Source organism: Hyperoodon ampullatus (assembly GCF_949752795.1).
Source record: "Hyperoodon ampullatus genome assembly, chromosome: 19".
Classification (NCBI taxonomy): domain Eukaryota; kingdom Metazoa; phylum Chordata; class Mammalia; order Artiodactyla; family Ziphiidae; genus Hyperoodon; species Hyperoodon ampullatus.
Genome location: NC_136932.1, coordinates 36,888,378 through 36,907,859, shown reverse-complemented (window position 1 = coordinate 36,907,859; position 19,482 = coordinate 36,888,378). Strand labels below are relative to the sequence as shown.

The 19,482-nt window shown below is 45.2% G+C and overlaps 1 pseudogene across 1 annotated transcript in view; it reads right to left on the bottom strand.

Moving 5' to 3' along the window:
* Positions 1-19,213, bottom strand: part of LOC307067936 (myosin-13-like) — a 38,260-nt pseudogene extending 19,047 nt beyond the window's left edge. The window contains exons 1-12 of the transcript in view: positions 19,011-19,213; positions 16,817-16,958; positions 16,575-16,731; positions 14,498-14,525; positions 13,342-13,450; positions 12,205-12,296; positions 9,233-9,372; positions 6,386-6,504; positions 5,287-5,436; positions 4,998-5,168; positions 3,888-4,200; positions 1-74 (exon numbers count right to left, since the gene is read on the bottom strand). The product of the transcript in view is annotated as a myosin-13-like (transcript). The remainder of the gene's footprint in view (positions 75-3,887; positions 4,201-4,997; positions 5,169-5,286; positions 5,437-6,385; positions 6,505-9,232; positions 9,373-12,204; positions 12,297-13,341; positions 13,451-14,497; positions 14,526-16,574; positions 16,732-16,816; positions 16,959-19,010) is intronic.
* Positions 19,214-19,482: the final 269 nt, after the last annotated feature.

The following is a 19,482-nucleotide window of genomic DNA, read 5'->3' as shown; positions in this document are numbered from 1 at the left end:
CCTGAACACAGCGGACGCGGTCTGGAAAGAGGAGCCCTTCTTCTTCCCGCCCTTCTTGCTCACCCCGGCGTCGCCTGGAGACGGACAGAGAGGGTGTGTCCGGTGAGTCCTGAGGACACAGGGGTGGCCTTTCCTACCCACCTGCCCCACCAGTTTTATTGAGATGTAACTGACATATAACACTGTATATGTTTAAGGTGTACAACATTATGATTTGATATATGTATATATTGCAAAATGATCACAGCATTAAGGCTACTTAACCTCTATCCATTCACTTAGTTACAGTTTCTTTTTCTTGTGATGAGAGCTTTTAAGCTCTACTCTCTTAGCAACTTTCAAATATACAACACAGTGAAATTAACTACAGTTACCATGCTGTACTTTACAACCACAGAACTTATTTATGTCATAACTGGAAGTTCGTACCTTTTAACCCCTTTCACACAATTCTCCCACCTCTCACCGCCAACTCTGGCAACTGCAGATCTGATCTCTGTTTCTATGTGTTTGGTTTTTTAAGATTCCACATATACGTGAGATTATACAGGATCTGTCTTTCTGTGTCTGATTTATTTCACAGAGCATAATGCCCTCAAGGTCCATTGTTGCCAATGGCAAGATTTCACTCTTTTCTATGGCTGAATAATATTCCATTATATATGACCTTTTCTTTATCCATTTATCCATCAATGGACACTTAGATCGTTCCCATGTCTTGGCTATTCTAAATAATGCTGCAATGAACATGGGGGTATCTCTTTGGGGTAGTAATTTCATTTCCTTTGGGTATATACCCAGAAGTGGAATTGCTGGATCATATGGTAGTTTTATTTTTAATTTTTAAAGGAATCTCCATACTGTTTTCTGTAGTGGCTGCGCAAATTTACATATCCACTAACAGTGCCCCGTTTTGTCAGTGGTGGCCTTTCTAAACCACTTCCTCCAAACCCTGAAGTGAGAGTTTGGTTTTCTTTTGACATCGGAGACCTGAGGGTTTTTTGGTTTGTTCATTTCTGTATTCTGATTCTTAAAATTCCTCCAAACTACTCAGATTTGGGAACACTGATTTTTATCACTGTGGGAACGGAGTGGGGTGGGATATGGGTGGCATTTAACTGGGAGTATAATTTAGACTCTCGGTATCCAGGAAGAATCTTTTCCTTTAGACATCAGACATGAAATCCAAATGAATTGTTGACAAGATTGAGGTCTTCCTCTTGGTGAGTGTGGTTTCTTTCATGAGTGTCCCTTTTAAAAATTCTTGAGTCCCTGTTTATCTCTTCATGAGGAAGTAACTGAAAGTAATACAACTGAAGTTTCTCAGAATATTCTACAAGTCAGTTTTTTTCTTGTCTAGAAGGAACAACCCAGCTTAATGTGGCATCAGTGATATTGGGTCTACTTTTTCTGAATGGCTCAATTTCAGATTTAGCTTCTGATATGTAATCAAGATTCAGCCCTTGGGGAAATTTCATTTCCCCCACCCTCCTCTCACTCCACCCTCTTTGTCCCCGGGGTCTAGCATGACCATGTGTTTGGGTGGGGAGGAGAGACAGGAAAGCCACTTCCCCAGGTTCATGCCTACACAGGAGCTTATGTTTAGAGTCCTGGCATCATTGCTAAGTGAGGTTATGCAATACAGTTACAGAGATGCCCTAATTAGATTTGAAGATGGTGTTCATCATTCAAGTTTAAAGTTATGCCCATTTTTATATTTATTTATTTATTTTGCGGTACGCGAGCCTCTCACTGTTGTGGCCTCTCCTGTTGGGGAGCACAGGCTCTGGACGCGCAGGCTCAGCGGCCATGGCTCACAGTAACAGCCGCTCCGCGGCATGTGGGATCTTCCCAGACCGGGGCACGAACCCGTGTCCCCTGCATCGGCAGGTGGACTCTCAACCACTGTGCCACCAGGGAAGCCCCCATTTTTATATTATACTGCCCAATACACTAGACATTAATTGTAAAAAATTATCTAATGAATGATAATATTGCATGAATTAAAAGCATTAATTTGTTAAATTAATGCATTTAAAATAGTCCATAATTTTTAAACCTTATTCTGGAAATTACTTTAAAAATATATAGGTAATCTTAACAAGTGATACTGGCTTGTGCAGCCATTTGGGAAAATGGTCTGGAAGTTCCTCAAAAAGTTAAACATAGAGTTACCATATGATTCAGTAGTTCCATTCCTAGGTATGTACCCAAAAGCATTAACAATGTCCACATAGAAACTTCTATAAAATGTTCATAGCAGCATTATTCATAGTACCCACAAGTGGAGAAAACGTAAAGATCCATCAACTGATGAGTGGATAGACAAAATTGTGTAAGATCCACACAGTGGAATATTATTCACCTATAAAAAGAAATGAATTGCTGACACTTGCTGCAACATGGACACCTGAAGAACGTTAAGCTAAGTGAAAGAAGCCAGACACACAAAAGACCATATAGTGTATGATTCCACTTATATGAAACATCCAGAATAGGCAAATTCATAAGAGACAGAAAGTAGTTTGGCAGCTGCCACAAGCTGGGAAGGAGGCAGGTGGAAAGTGACTGCTAAAGGGTTACTGGTGTGATGAAAATGTTCTGGAATTACGTAGTGGTAATGGTTGCACAACCCATAAATATACCAAAAACCGCTGAATTTTTTTTTTGATAAATTTATTTATTTATTTTATTTTTGGCTGTGTTGGGTCTTCGCTGCTGTGCACGGGCTTTCTCTAGCTGTGGTGAGCGGGGGCTACTCTTCATTGTGGTGCGCGGGCTTCTCTTTGCGGTGGCTTCTCTCCTTGCGGAGCACGGGCTCTAGAGCGCAGGCTCAGTAGCTGTGGTGCAGGGGCTTAGTTGCTCTGCAGCATGTGGGATCTTCCCGGAGCAGTGCTCAAACCCGTGTCCCCTGCATTGGCAGACGGATTCTTAACTACTGCGCCCTCAGGGAAGTCCCACCACTGAATTTTTTAAAGGGTGAATTTTATGCTATATGAATTATATCTCAGTAAAAAAAAAACTATTAAAGAATGTGGTATTGGCTATTGTGTCCACTGGGAGGCCCTGTTCACCTCCATAGAACTCAATCTCTAAAATTTTTTTTGACTTAAAAAAATTAATTTATTTTTTATTGAATGAAAGTTTCTTTAAATTCTACAGTGCTGTACAATTTTCACAAGTTTCACAACATGATTTCATATAATCCCATAATAACCCTTTTTCCCTCCCACCCTTGTATTTCCCCTCCCCTTCCCTCTCCCCACTGGTAACCACTAGCTTGTTCTCTGTATCTGTGAGTCTGCTTCTTATTTGTTTTATTCACCAGTTGGTTGTATTTTTTAGATTCCACATATAAGTGATATCATACAGTATTTATCTTTCTCTGTCTGACTTATTTCACTTAGCATTATGCCCTCCAAGTCCATCCATGTTGCTGCAAATGGCAAAATTTCATTCTTTTCTATGGCTGAGTAATATTCCATTTTATATCTATCTATCTATCTATTTATCTATCTATCTATCTATCTATCTATATATCTCACATCTTCTTTATCCATTTATCTGGTGATGGACACTTAGGTTGCTTCCATACCTTGGTAATTGTAAATAATGCTGCTATGAATATTGGAGTGCATGTATCTTTTCCAATTAGTGTTTTTGGTTTTTTTTTGGATATATACCTAGGAGTGGAATTGCTGGGTCATATGGTTAGAGCTTAATCTCTTAAGGAACAGGAAGAATAGAAGTAGGAAAAAGAAAAACAGAGATCAGAGACAGACAAATAAATCAAGCTCAACATGAAGCTCATGTCCAACTACTGGTTCTCCATGAGTTATGAGTAATTACACAGAGTTTCCACAGGGGGAATTAAAAAAAATTTTTACCTGCTTCTGCACCAGCATAGTTGGCAAAAAGGAAGGACAGCAGCTTCAGCGAAGACTTCCTTCTGGTACAGGCCAACCACGGTCTCGTTCAGGGGGTCCTTGTTCTTGTCCAGCCAGCCGGCAATGTTGTAGTCCACGGTGCCTGCATAGTGCACCAGGGAGAAGTGGGCCTCAGCCCTGCCTTTAACCACTTGGGCTTCTGGAAGTAGGCAGACTTTCCAAGATGCTGGTCATACAGCTTGTTCTTGCAGGAGGTGTCTGTGGCCTTGGGGAACATGCACTCCTCTTCCAGGATGGAGAAGATGCCCATAGGCTGAGAGAATGAAAAGAAACATGGCACTTGAATTTTGTCTGCCTGTAGAAATAATGTGGAACACAATGATCCTATTTGAGTCAATTCATCATTTCATTCTTTACAGTTAGTGAAAACTCATTTCTTTGCTCAGAAGTTGTTAAATCACAAATATTTTTATCAGGTACCTATCAAGATCTGGGTGTGGTGTTGGGCTCCGGGATATGATGGAGAGTAAGATAAACAAGGAAGGAGTTCTGGTGGAGTTTGTGTCTTTGCCCCAAAGGCCTTAGAGCAATATTTCTCCAGGTGTGACTTGCAGATGGGTTGTGTCAGAAGCACTTGGTAAAAATGCAGATATTCCAAGGCTCCACCCCACACTTACCCAAAAGTATTTCTAGGAGTGAGATTAGGGAAATGTGCAGTTTTACTAAAAGTACTTGTGGCAAGTCTTTGACACAACTGAGAGCCTCTTCTTTAAAGCACTAGAAATTCCAATTTCAAATGCCAGCAGTGATGACTTCAAGGCTGACAAAGAAATAAGAAGTAAAACATACTCTCCTCAGAGCTCTTTTATAAGGAAAGATGGCTTAAGTATCAGGCTTGCATTGCACACTGTGGGGAAATGTAGAGTTCTGGACTCTCTAGAAAAGATTCAGTCTCCTTTTACCAGAATACCTACCTTGGAGTTGGCAAAGGAATTTTCCTGAGTTTAGTTACAAGTAGAAATCTCTTACCAGAGTATACAGTGAGTGTTATGATTTTCTTTTAAATATGGGTCAGCAGTGTGATCTGTGATCTGAGAAAGGGAAGCAGACCTTCTCGATGAGCTCAATGCAGGCGGCCAGGTCCATCCCGAAGTCGATGAACTCCCACTCGATGCCCTCCTTCTTGTACTCCTCCTGCTCCAGCACGACCATGTGGTGGTTGAAGAACTGCTGCAGCTTCTCGCTGGTGAAGTTGATGCACAGCTGCTCTAGGCTGTTGAACTGGGTATTTCGAATACCAGAGAGTTTGAGTGAGTTTGGAAGATCCAGTGGAGACTCAGCAAAGCAGACACAAAGCGGAAGGGTGCTTTGAGGCTTGTCATTGATGCAAACAACTCACATCAAAGATCTCAAAGCCAGTGATGTCCAAGACCCCGATGAAGTACTGCCTGGGCTGCTTGGTGTCCAGCTGCTGGTTGATGCGGGTGACCATCCACAGGAACATTTTCTCGTAGATGGCTTTGGTCAGAGCGCCCACCGAATTGGTCACCTTGAAAAAAAAGAACACCCACTCAACCCTCAAATTAATGTTTTTATGATTGTATTAAGTTGAAACATACAAAGTTCACGTCTTGAAAGTCAAAAGCAACTGGAGATTGGCAATTTCATATATTTCAGTCTAATATTAAATCTGCTTGAGACATCTGCTCAGTTCCATGAGGTGTATCCCATTTACAAAGATCGTTTTCTACCAACCTTGGTTATAACACGTGACTCTAGCCCCGGCCACACCTAATTGAACCAGAGGTGGACATTTGGTCCAAGTTGGGCTAAACGGAGTGTCTCTCCTGAGAATTTGGAATTGGGATCAAAAGATGCTGGTCTCAGTCTCAGGGTGAGGCTGGAACCACGGAGATGTAAACTTGGGAGTTCTGGGGTGGCCACGGGCAGGAGAGGTGGAGAAAGCTTATCCACCTAGTGAGAACACAACAGAGCAGGAGACAGAAGACAGCCCACGGTGCCCCAAGAAGGAGCTGGAGAGAGGCTGCCTGGCTCTGGACGGCTCTTCACTTCCTGGCTCCAGACCCTCATGGCACCCAAGGCACTCCTTGAGTTACCCCTGAGGCCTAAGAATGAATTCCCCCTTCATGGTGAAGCCAGTTTCATATGTGTTTCTGATTCCTGCAACCGAAAGAACTTTAGGATGGCGGTTAAAATAGCAAAATAGGGCTTCCCTGGTGGCGCAGTGGTTGCGAGTCCGCCTGCCGAGGCAGGGGACACGGGTTCGTGCCCTGGTCTGGGAAGATCCCACATGCCGCGGAGCGGCTGGGCCCGTGAGCCATGGCCACTGGGCCTGCGCGTCCGGAGCCTGTGCTCTGCAACGGGAGAGGCCACAACAGTGAGAGGCCCGCGTACCGCAAAAAAAAAAAAAAAAAAAAAAAAAAAAAAAAAAAATAGCAAAATACGTGAGTCATTCGGATTCAGAGCATCTCCATTACCTGCTGGACATTTTGCCCTTTCGTGGCATATTCGTTCCCAACCTTCACCCTTGGACAGCACAGGCCTTTCAGCATTTCTGCAGAATTCAGACCCATCAGGTACCCAGCTTTGTCAGCCACTGAAGGAGGAGGAGAAATGGTGTCACACAGTCAGCAGCTGCTAAAACAGCCAGTTAGGCCCTGGGTCCTCCTAGAAGTATTTCCTATAATCCTTTTGGATGTTTTTATGTTTTCCTACACGCCCCAGGCCTGGACTTGACGAATGGAGTTTCAACCCCATAATCCAGGGTCCTGGGTTTTCAAGAACTTTCACTTTGCCTTCTAGATACAATCTTTAGAAATAGGTTGATCTTGACTGACTGATATTTAAATTTCATTAAAAAAAATATGGTTACGTAGTATTGTTGGAGTCTGATAATACAGCAACATGGTATATGAGTAAAGGAAGCACCATTTGGACAGTTAATATAAGTTAGGCACCTTCCTAATTCTGCAAAGTGCCGTGCTAACAGCTGAGAGAGAAGTACAAAACCTTCACCCCACCTGCAAGTGTTTGGAGATGGTCAAGCTCAGTTGAATATGGGCAATTTCCTATAGTTCACTAGTTCAGTTGACTTTGGGATGGACCGGGCTGCCTGCACTGAGCTCATAGAAAAGGTAAAGAAATGCTGCTTCCCAAGGACAGCTCCTCCTTTGTTGGGACCGTCGCCTCATTGCTGGTTTGGGAGCCAAGTTAATAAACATCCAGGGCAGTGTTTGTGAAGGACTTAGTAAGAGACCAATTGTGTGTTTTACTCTTTGCTCAAACCATCCCTTCTTCCTACTCTGCCCATTTACCATTATTCTTCTGGTTACTTAAACTTGAAAGCTTGGGGTGGTGCATCCTTCTTTTTCACCCCTGACATGCAGTGTTGAGAGAGACATCTAAGTCCTGCTCATTTCACCTTAAAAATAGCTTGCCTCTCTATGGTTTCTAAGACTGTAGAATAGTAAAGTGGCAAAGAGCCTGGGTTCAAATTCAGGCTTTGCTCCTTTATGCCTCAGTCTTGCCATTTGTTAACTGGGGGACAGTGACAGTACTTATGTTACTGGGTGGCTGTGAAGCAGTCCTGGTATATAGTAAGCACTCAGCAAACACTGACTTGGGTTGGTAGCATCATCAGAGGAGCTCAGGCCCTGGTTACAGCCACCGTTTTCCCCTTTGCCAGGCTCTTTCTGCTTCTAAACACTGAACACGTGGCTGCCAGTGCTGGAAGAGGGTCTGGGACCTTGCCGTGATACATATCCATATGGTCCGCCTGTGCTGAGGAGCCTGATACATTTTTTTCCTACATTCCACCCTCTGGGTGAGCATGACTACAGACAGATTAATTCCAGGCTGTCACACATACTCTGCTGCTGCTTGGAGCGTCAGTGGCTTCTGGTGTCTATCACATACATTCTAAACCATGTATCCTGGCACTCAAGGCCTTTCCAAACTGATGCCAAAATAATCGCTTTTTAGTTCCCATCTCTTACAAATCCACTACACGTATCGTCTTCTATAACCAAAGTGGACCACTCTCTATCTCTATTCTCTATCCCCATCACATCCCTTCCTTAGCCCCCTTGCTCATCATTTCTTCTGCTTAGACTGCCCGCCCCCCCACCTTTTAGGATCCTTCCCATCTTTCAAAGTCCAAGTCAATGTCCCTTACCTCCTCCAGGAAGTCTTCCCTGATTACCCCAATCAGAAGTGCTCCCTGCTCTGAACACTTTGAATTTTTCTCCTGTTACTTCGCATGCACCATTGGGAGGACAATGCACCCGTGGGTGTACATTTCCTGTATAATCCCCTTCACTTGAGTGTGGGTGGAACCTGTGAATGTAACGAGATATCACTCCCATGATGAGGTTACTAATCAGTTGACTGTGAGTTAATAACAAGGGAGACCATCCTGGACAAACCTAAGCTGATCAGGAGAGCCTTTATGGACAGTGATAAAGTCATGTATATTTTCCTGGCCTTTTAATTCATGGCTATTGTTCCTTTTTCTCATCTGGGGTGCCAGACGCACTGCTTCATGCAGTGTGGGGATGTTATCAAAAGGTAGAATTATTAGGGATAAACCAGCCTTTTACTCTGGGAGCTTGTAAGATGAAGAACTAGAGGCATGAGGCATGCAGGGTGTATGGTGATGGGTCTGGCCGTCGGTCAGCCCCAACACTGCCCTCTGCTCTGTTTCCAGGCCTTTTTGGGATGAGGCAGAGGCAGGTGGTGAGCTCATCCAGGTGAGAGTCACGGGGAGGAAGATTTGTTCACCAGTCCTTGGTTCAGAGTCAGTTCAACAGATGTAGGAGGCGGAAGAGAAAGTGATAGGAGGGAGAAATTCAGCTGCCACCTAAATTGGCAGCTAATTAATTAATTTAGGTTAATTAATTTATTAACCTAAATTAATAGCTGCCTAACCAAGGTTCTTATTTTAGGCTCAGGGAGTAGGACAATATTCTGGATATTAATGATGATATGTAAGCGCAGAAAGAAAGTGAAATTCACTCAACCATAACCTCTCATAAATGTCCACCCTGAGATACCAGGTAAACTGATGGTGAGAGAGAGTGCACAGTGATTATTCACTTATGAGATGATGCTCTTGTTTTCTAAGGCATCTCCACTAAATGATTCCTTGACCAAGTGAATGGACTTCCCCGGCGCACGTTCAAAAGGCTTTGGACAACCCCAATTCAGTTTGTATGGTTTTCTAAGAGCAGCCCTTGAGATGAGCACAAAGTTTATCTCCTGTGGCCCAGTCCACACGTGAACGCAGGGGGAGAGGCAGTCCTCTGTCCCCTTCCCAGATGTGGTACCTTCGATGCCGTCTGGCTCTGCCTGCTCTTCCCGCTGTTTTCTGCTTGAATTTCATGTTCCTGTAGTGCGTCACGGTGCCTGTGAGCTTGTAGATCCCAACTTTCTCCTCTGAGCTGAAGCCCAGGATGTCCGTGGCATTCTTGGAATTAGAAAAAAAGGACAGCCGTCACAGCAGGCCTCAGGGACCCAAATGCTACTTTCCCCTGGCATTTTGTATAGCACGTGATACAGCATTTACCCCAGTAAGTGGATGACAAGTTAGGGCTTAAAAACCATGTCTTAATTGAACATGTTTGTGTGGGTGGGTGAAGATTATGGGAAGAAAATGTGAATAATCTGATTTTAATCTTTTTCCACTGTGCATAGATGTGGGCACTGTTTTCTGGATGAGAACACTGGGGAACACTGTGTGATGCTGGGAGGATGTACTTTCACGGGCACCATACCAGAGCTTGCGGACTTTGCATTGCAACCCAGGAATTACAGTGTAGTTCATCATGGAGATAATATAGCACCGGAGACTATTAGAACTGGAAGGGAAGATATTTTTCAAATGAGAAGGGAGCTAGGTAGGGGGCTAGGCACTGAGAAATGGAATATTTCCTGCCATATCAGTAAACAAAGGATGTCACAGTCATCAGCGATTGCAGCCCTGAGGAAACTCAGGATGTGAAAACACGGGATACTAGCCCCAGATGGCTGAGGTGCATATCAAAGGAATGATTTCGGTGAGCTCAGACTCTGGCATCTTCCCACACATAGAAAAGTGCTAAATTCCTTAACTTGGGATTGCTGGTTTTCTTTAACCAACAGTAATCTTTTGATGTTCAGACTACCTGCCCTTTGTGGCAAAACTTCTGTATAACCTGGCTGCCCCCTCACCTCTTCGGGGCACTTCTTTCAGGGTTACTTGAGATGCTGCCTCCTGGGCTTGAAGTCCTAAAAATCCCCACCAAATAAAACATAACTCTCAACTTTTAGGTTGTGAATATTTTTTAAGTCGACAGCACCATCCCTATGTTATCTCATTAAGTCCCTATGAGAACCTTATAGATGTGCAGATTTTTCCAAATTTCTAGGTGAAGCACTGAGGTTCTGAGGGACCTCCCTGCAGGGAGGATGTGATAAAAAGGGGACTGGAGCGGCGCTGGGTCACTTCAAAGCCTATAGCAGATGCTGATTTGGTTTTATAACCTCTTGCTCTACCACAATGGTTTAAACTGGAAAATCCTTCTCTGGGGTATACATATGATTGTGTAGCAGGGTTTGCAGCCCAAGCCTAAGCAATGCCCAGGGGTGGAGTTGAAACATGTCTGGATGTGTCAGGTAAGCTGGCGGGACAGACCATGGTATTGAAGCGTGAGGCACTCTTGGGGTGGCGCCCCCTTGTGGGGGAGGGAGAGTCCACGCCAGGAGCTGACAGAGGGGAGGAGAGATTCTGAGGCTCCGAATCCGTATCCCATCCCAGCTGATACATATCTGTGTCCTAGGAAGGGCGGCTGCGGGAAAATAGAGAAAGAACTTTCTTTCGCTAAGTGCTGAAAGGAAGCAGGTGAGAGCGCGACTGCCGGGGAGCCTTCTGGGGGGTGCAGTCACTTGGAGGCACCTAATCCCCCTCCATCTGGCCATAAACCATCACCCTGGAGAAGCTCCATGGGAGGAAGGAGCAACAGCAGCCCTGATGGCAGGGATCTCTGGTGAGGACCTGAGATACTTTGGGGACTTTTAGAATTCCTTAGGAGGGCCTTTCGGGGGGTGGGGGAGGGTGGCTGGAGACCTTGTATCAGTCACTAACCCTCCTCCCCAGCTGGTAAAGACTGGGGAAAGCTGGTTAAGAATCTATAATAGCCAGACTAATGTAAAATGAAGTTTGTTTGAACATGAACATTTTCTCCTTGCCTTAAAACAATCAGCATCACCTGGGAATGTCACAAAATGAAGGCCAGGGAGCTGGGCCCTGGGCAGGAGCCCCTGGGGTGTTGGGTGAGACCACTTTCCAAAAGCTTTTACAGCTTCCGTGAGGGCAGAGCCAGCGGGGTAGAGATTAATTGCACTGAGATGGTGTATTTTAGTTAAAAATGCAAGTTCTGGGGTTGGGCAGATCCGGGTTCAGACTGTCGTTTACAAACTGTCTTCGAGCAAATTGTGTGTTTTTTTCCTAAGACTCAGCTTCTACCTTTATGAAACGGGGGTAACAGTGGTGCTGATCCCAGAGGTTTTGTATTCTCAGTATTTTCTGAATGAAGCCTAAGAAGAGTTAATGAAGGACCAGTGGAGGTTTATGTGAATTATGTGTTCGCTCTTCAGGAGTTCTAGCTGCTGAATGGAAGTGCCTCTGGGTACTTGCTCTACTGGCCAGTGAAATTAGATAGGAGACTGTATACTTGTTTATTTGCCAGTGTCGGAAGTAAATGCCTCTTTGGTTGAGCTAAACCTGAGTGAAACGTTGAAGGATGGGACATATCCTTCAATATCTTCAGTATCAGCTTCTTCCCAATTTTTGAGCTCTGCTGCCTCCTCCAGGTTTTCCCTCCTCCCAGCACCTCCTGACTTGGAGAAGGTCAGATCTGCTAACTAACTTCACACTATGGTTTTCATGACTAATAAGTCAGTGGATACTGTTCAATGGACTTATGTATTTTAAAATGCTTCCACCTGAAGAGACCAATTTTACCACAGAGAAGTCATTTTGTACTTGTGGAATTTGAATCTTGAACCATTGTGACTTCAGGATGCTCTGAGGTGATGCTGATTAGTTAGGGAAGGACAACTAAATCTTCCTTCGGCTGGGAATAAGACACAATGTTCTTTGAAGGGTTATCAGAATATCCCGGTTGGGCAGCTTGATCTGAAGCACTTGGGGGTAAACTAAGGCCAGGTATATGCTAGTTTATGTGGCCATTTTTCATATTCAGCATTGGAGGAGAGGGTTTTCTTTCTGGGCGTCATTGACAATTGGACTGAGTCTTACGAATCTCGAGGAGTTGTCATTCTCATGTTCTTGGCATTTCTAAAGGCCTCCAGGAGGGGGTTGGCCTGGATGATCTGGTCTTCCAGGGTTCCCTAATAATAAGTGAGAAGAGGAAAAGAGAGGACTTTGGACGTCTTCTGAAGTCACTTCCCAGTGACTCAAAAGTGTGGATGCTCTGGGAAGGGCCCAGGGAGAGATGTCGCCCAGCTCAGGCTGGTGGCAGGTACAGTTGTGCTGAGTACCCACAGGCCCATCCCCACCCCACCCAAGGAGGCTTCAAGGTCCCATCGTAGAAGGGGTCTTAGCACAGCATCAAAGTGGCTTCTGGCCACACCAGATTCCAGGTTGGAGCACTACCCGCTACATCTCAATCTCCCAGACGGCCTTTCTTCTCTGATAACATTTTATTATAAATCATGGATTTGTAAAATATAGACCTCTGTTCCTGCATGCACCAGGACCCATTTGTATAGATATTCGGGTTCAGAAGTAGAAATAGACTGTGAGCAATGAAAGTGACCCATATGATAGAAACAGTGGTTCTCAAAAAAATTTTTAAGTTGCATAAAATATTTTGTGAGAATTATTACGTAGAAATCCACTTATGGAAAGCAGAGTTTTCACCTTTCCCCCCTTCCCCACATGATTGCTTGCCTTTCTGACTTCAGAGCTGTTTGGAAACTACTGACAGCCCAGTGGTTCTCAAAGTGTGATCCCTGGACCAGCAGCATAAACAATGGGAACGTGACAGAAATGCAACATGCCAGGATTTTGAATGTGAGATAGGAATTTCAGTCAGAAATTCTGGGCCTGGGGACCAGCCATCAATTGTTAACGAACCCTCCTGGTGATTCTGATGTGCACTCCAGTTTGAGAACCACTGGCCTAAACCATTCCTTCTCCAAAGGAGGATGTGGAGTTCTTCAAGGTCACTCGGCTGTTGCTGATGGAGCTGGTGCTAGAGCCTGAGTCTGCAAGGTGGAGCCATTTCTTGCCTTGCCCCGTAAACACCCCCTGGGGCAGGACCCCGTGCTGTGCATCTCTGCTGAGCACAAAGCCCTGCAAACACTTGGTGCTCACCTGGGAGTTAAGTTATTCTTATTCCAGCAAGCCTTCCAGGTGCAGGAAGCTGCTCACCTGCATCTTGCCCGGCTGCTGCTTCCTCTTGTCCCCAGTGACCACAATTGTTGCAAAGTACTGGATGACACGCTTGGTGTTCACCGTCTTCCCAGCCCCGGATTCTTGGCTGTTGATTTAAAAGTAAGTGAGAGGGACTTCCCCGGTGGTGCAGTGGTTAAGAATCTGCCTTGCAATGCAAGGGATGTGAGTTCGATCCCCGGTCAGGGAACTAAGTTCCCACGTGCTGCGGGGCAACCAAGCCCGCACGCCATAACTACTGAGCCTGCGCGCCTCAATTAGAGCCCACGTGCCACACACTACAGAGCCCACGTGCTCTGGTACCCACGTGCCACAACTACAGAGCCCACGCACTCTGGAGCCTGCGTGCCACAACTAGAGAAGAGAAAACCCGCACGCCACAACTAGAGAGAAGCCTGTGCACCACAATGAAGAGCCCACGTGCCCCAACAAAAGATCCCGAGTGCTGCAACTAAGACCCGACGCACCCAAAACTAAATCAAATCAAATAAAGTAAAATAAAATAAAATAAAGTGAGATACACAGACATAGAGAACAGACTTGTAATTGCCAAGGGGACCAAGGAAAGGAGGAATGGAGGACAAATGGATTGAGAGTTTGGGATTAGTAGATGCAAACTATTATATATAGAATGCATAACCACCAAGGTCCTACTGCATTGCACAGGGAACTCTATTCAATACCTTGTGATAAAACATAATGGAAACGAATATGAAAAGGAATATATATGTATAACTAAATCACTTTGCTGTACAGCAGAAATTAATACAACATTGTAAATCAACTATACTTCAATAAAATAAATTTTTTTTAAAAAGTGAGGGCTTCCCTGGTGGCGCAGTGGTTGAGAGTCCGCCTGCCGATGCAGGGGACACGGGTTCGTGCCCCGGTCCGGGAGGATCCCACAGGCCACGGAGCGGCTGGGCCCGTGAGCCATGGCCGCTGAGCCTGTGCGTCCGGAGCCTGTGCTCTGCAATGGGAGAGGCCTCAACAGTGAGAGGCCCGCATACTGCAAAATAAAAAAAATAAAAAAATAAAAAAATAAAAAATAATAAAAAAGTAAGTGAGATAAAGGAGAGCAGAAGGAATGGACAGCCCCTTCCAAGTCATCATGGCAAAAACACAGGTGACTCACGTGATGAGGATGGACTCATTGTCTCGATCTAGAAATGCAGAAGGAAGCAGGACAGAGTAAATAAACAACATATAGGCAGGATATACAAATCAGGCAACATTGGGGGTAGGTAGAGCCCATGAGTTCTAGTTCTGGCTTTGCCATTAACTAGTGGTGTGATGATCTGGTCATGTCTAGTCTTCTCTGAGACAATTTGTGCAGATTTCCCAAATGCTGGATGTGTAACGTGGGCAGCATGGGAAGTGAACGGTGAGTCCCACAGTGTGAAAGTTGTTCATGTTCACAGATCTTTACCTCCTCTCTAGCACTTTCTTATCTCCCTTTTCAACAAAGAAAGCAAGTCTCAGACTTAGAACTTGTAAGAAGCCACAGCTTCTAATTAGAATTTATGGACACTGGTTTGTTGTCATTGCATTTTTCTTTCACCTTTACTTTCTACTTGTGGATAGTGACCGTGGTTTTTCATTTACAAGAGTGTTTTAGGGGCCTCCCTGGTGGTGCAGTGGTTGAGAGTCCGCCTGCCGATGCAGGGGATACGGGTTCGTGCCCTGGTCTGGGAGGATCCCATATGCCACGGAGTGGCTGGGCCCGTGAGCCATGGCTGCTGAGCCTGCGCATCCGGAGCCTGTGCTCCGCAACGGGAGAGGCCACAACAGTGAGAGGCCCGCGTACCACAAAAAAAAAAAAAAAAAAAAAAGAGTGTTATAGGTTGAATTGTGTTCCCCGCAACAAATTAATATGTTGAGGTCCTAACTAATCCCCACTACCTCAAAATGTGACCTTATTTGGAAATAGGGTCATTGCAGATGTAATTAGTTAAGATGAGGTCATACTGGAGTAGATGGGCCCCTAATCCAATATGACTGGTGTCCTTATAAAAAGAGAAATTTGGAGACAGATGAGAACACAATGTGAAGATGAAAGTGCAGATCAAGGTGATGATTCTATAAGCCAAGGGATGCCAAAGCTGGCCAGCAAACCATTGGAAGCTGGGAGCGTGGCCTGGAACACATTCTCCCTCTCGGCCCTCAGAAGGAACCAACCCTGCTGACACCTTGATCTCAGACTTCCAGGCTCCAGAGCTGTGACACAATGCATTTCTGTTGCTTAGGCCACCCAGTGTGTAGTACTTGGTTATGGCAGTCCTAAGAAACTAATAAGAATAGTGATATTATTCTTCCTTTTCTTAAAAAATAGTTTTCCTCCAGATCAAAGGGCAGATTTGTTTGGTTCCTATTTTATTTTTATTTTTGGCCACACCGCGTGGCATGTGGGATCTTAGTTCCCTGACCAGGTATCGAATCCGTGTCCCCTGCAGTGGAAGCACAGAGTCTTAACCATTGGACCGCCAGGGAATTCCCTATTCTTCCTTTTTGAAATGGACGGAACTTCAGTCACTATAAGGAAAGATTTTGAATATGCAGAAATGGCCAGGATTGCGACTGTGAAATTGGAACGGCTGAAGTTTGGGCAACATTGTCCTGGATGACTTTTAAGCATCTTCAGATTGCAGATGCTGGCTTCTACTTCTTCTCTCTGCACCAAGTCAAATCAGGTGAAAGTTGAACAGACTGAAGTAATGTTAGGCATGACAGGGCGACAGTGTTACCACATCTCTGCTATTTCATCTGCTATCCTGGAAATTTAAGGAGGAGAAAGAGGGAGCCTGAGAAAACAGGTGAAGGGAAGTTGCCGTGCCCGTTTCTCCAACTTTGCATTCCTAAGTGGCTACTAATATAGTCTCTCTTCCAAGTGTGTTCATGTTGGGGGTTTCTTTGGAGGTGGGGGCAGCGCATGTCCTTGTGCTCCACATCCACCCCCAGAGAAGCATGTACTCAGTGTGGCTTCAGTCCCAAGCTCTGGCTTAAGAACCGTGACTGGTAATGGAAGATACTACGCCCCTGGCTTTCCATCCTGACATCCTCTGAATCTCCTGAGGTCACTTTGGTCATTGCACCATTTGGATGACCAAAGCCTGTGAAGGGCTCAAGTAATTAACTAAGAACCAGTACAGTTAAAGGACTTGAATACTTCACTAAAACTATTTTTAAAAATATGGATTAAAGAAATTACTCACCAGTCAGCATGAACTGATAGGCGTTGTCAGAGATGGAGAAGAGGTGGGGCGGGGCCTCCTGGCGCTTTTTGCCTCTGTAGGCAGCCACCACCTCGGGGTTGTATGCTAGCAGCCACTTGTAGGGGTTGACGGTGACACGGAAGAGGGCTGAGTAGGTCTGAGAAAATCAGAAAATTCAACCTATGGATCTTGATTTTACTCAGAGAAGGAAATGGAATAAAGAGATGTTGAAGGGCGCTCACGTAGATCATCCAGGCTGCGTAACGCTCTTTGAGGTTGTACAGCACTGCTGGCTCGTGCAGGTGGGTCATCATGGCCATGTCCTCGATCTTGTCATTTGGGAGGGTTCATGAGGAACACCTGGTCACTGTTCAGAGTGAGTGTCTGGATATTGAGAGGAAAATCACATGATGAGTGGGAGAGCCGATGTGGTGAGCTACCAGTGTGGTGAAAATGGTGAGATACTGTGGTGAGATTACCCCATTACTGTGGTTAACTTTATGGATCATTTTTATACCCAGCAATGATCCGTAAATAACTGTTCTTGATAAATCTAAGTCTGGTCAAAGTGTATAACCAATTCTGGTCTGATGCCCCCAAGTCGGCGTGCCATTCTGTATACCAGAAGTGGGTTACAGGTGTGCAAAGTTATAGAGCCCTTCAGCCTCAGGGTGGCCAGGTGGAACTCAGGATGGCCAAGGCCACAGCAGCTTGCCTCTGTTTACCCCATTTGCTGTGAGTGCTGCAATGAGATCAAGCTTGGAATATTGGAAAAAACTCTTCCAGTGTATTCTGTGCATCTCCACCTCAATACCTCTGCTCATGTGGGTCCCTTTGTCTGGAATATATCTACATTGAAATTACATCTAGCAACCTTCAAAGCTCTTCTTAAGTGCCACCTCTTCCATGACCTGTTTCTTCTCTCCCCTGTCTTTTCAAGGCTTCCAGAATTCCTTGCACCGCTGCTCTAATAGTTAAAACATTTGGACTTGAAGCATGGTCCGTGGCTGAACAGTATTTTGAGACTATTACCTCATTTTCCCCTCTCTGCTTTCCCTTCCCTTTAAGCATACAACTGGCACTCCATTACTCAGGAAAGGTAGAAAATAGGGCATAAAAGTGAGAGAGCCTGTAAGCCTTTCTAGCGTTTGTTTTCCAAAAGCCCGAATCCTTAGAAGAGCTTTGAGGGTTTTACCGAAAAGGTAAAAGGGAGGAGATTTGTTGATATAGACCAAGTCTCTTGAGGAAAGGAAGCCCTTCTGCCCTACTGCCCTAAACTAGAGAGAGAGAGACATCCAAAATAGCATAAGGGAGATGGAAAAATCTGTGTGTCCTGAAGATTCAGAAACTGGGGCTTGTTTCTTAGCACATCCTTCAGGGGGGCAGTGATACCCCATGTGGTATTACTGAAAATGTGGCATGGCTCTGGGGAGGGGACCCCAATAGTAACTCCAGAAAATTTATTTCCGGCCCTGTGAAAAGAGGCTGACACCAGAGGTTAAGTTTAATAATAACAATCATCATCATCCTCATCCTCATCATCATCACCATCACCTGTCTCGTATGCTTGAATTTGTGAACTGCGATTCATACCTACCATGTACTCTTTAAAAAAAAATATTTTATTTATTTCTTTTTGGCTGCATTGGGTCTTCCTTGCTGTGCATGGGCTTTTCTCTAGTTGTGGCGAATGGGAGCTACTCTTCGTTGCGGTGCGCGGTCTTCTCATTGTCACGGCTTCTCTCGTTGCAGAGCACAGGCTCTAGAACGCAGGCTCAGTAGTTGTGGCGCACGGGCTTAGTTGCTCCGTGGCATGTGGGATCTTCTGGGACCAGGGATTGACCCCATGTCCCCTGCATTGGCAGGCAGATTCTTAACCTCTGTGCCACCAGGAAAGTCCCCATACCCACCATGTACTCTTGATTCCTACACTAGATGATAAACTTTGGGGAAGCAGGACTGAGATCTGCTCATATCTGCAAAGTGATAGACACAGTGACCTAGACATGATGGGGGTCCAGTAAGTATTGAATTGAATGGTGCTCTGTAATTCTCTGCATTAAATTAGGCACTGCCTCCGGAGCTCCCTCTGTAAGTCACTCTGCAGTCTAGAGAGTTCTATTTGGTATATTCGCCCATCCAGCAGCAATCTGTATCAATCTCTCCCTTAAACAGTCCAAACTCTTCCACCACCACCTTCCCCTTTCTCCAAAGCAAACATCGTAAAAACTCTCAAAGCCCAAGTCCTCGAAGGAAAGAGCCAGAGCAAAGGTATGTGCCATGGCAGTTTTTACCTGTGACTTCACTCGGAGTAGATCCATGTGAGTCTTGTTCTATCTTCAGATTCCTATGGACCAGCATGCAATTTCTACTATTCTACTCCAAAGGAAAAGGAGGATGTCCATGTTAGCAAGGATATCTGAGATCAACACTTACCTGGTCGTCGGGGTCTTGACTGTGACTTTGTCATTTTCCTTGCTCTGGATCATACCTTTCACATAAAATTCCTTATCATCCACTGCAAAGCAAGCTTTCTTAGAATCAAATGGGCAATTATGAGCCTCGATTCTCTCCTTCTCTGACTTCCGCAGGTAGGGAGCTGCTTCTCCAAAAATGGCCATCTCCACATCGGAGCTCATGACTGCAGGGGCTGGGAAGACCAGGGCCGCTGAGTCTGGAGCTTTGGGGAGCTCCATCCTGTTATTTCCATTCAGACAGGGGGCCAGATGCAAAAGTTCCTGGGATTAACCTACGTTCTGAGGAATCCAGGACCTGGTATAGGGGCCTAGAGTGGGCAAGTGGGGGTGAGCTAACGGGGATATTTTACTCCAAGAAAAAGGTTTGAGGGGACATCTCTTAGTCCAGCTCCAGGTGTGGAAGTCTAAACCAATTAGAGGAAGCCAAGCTG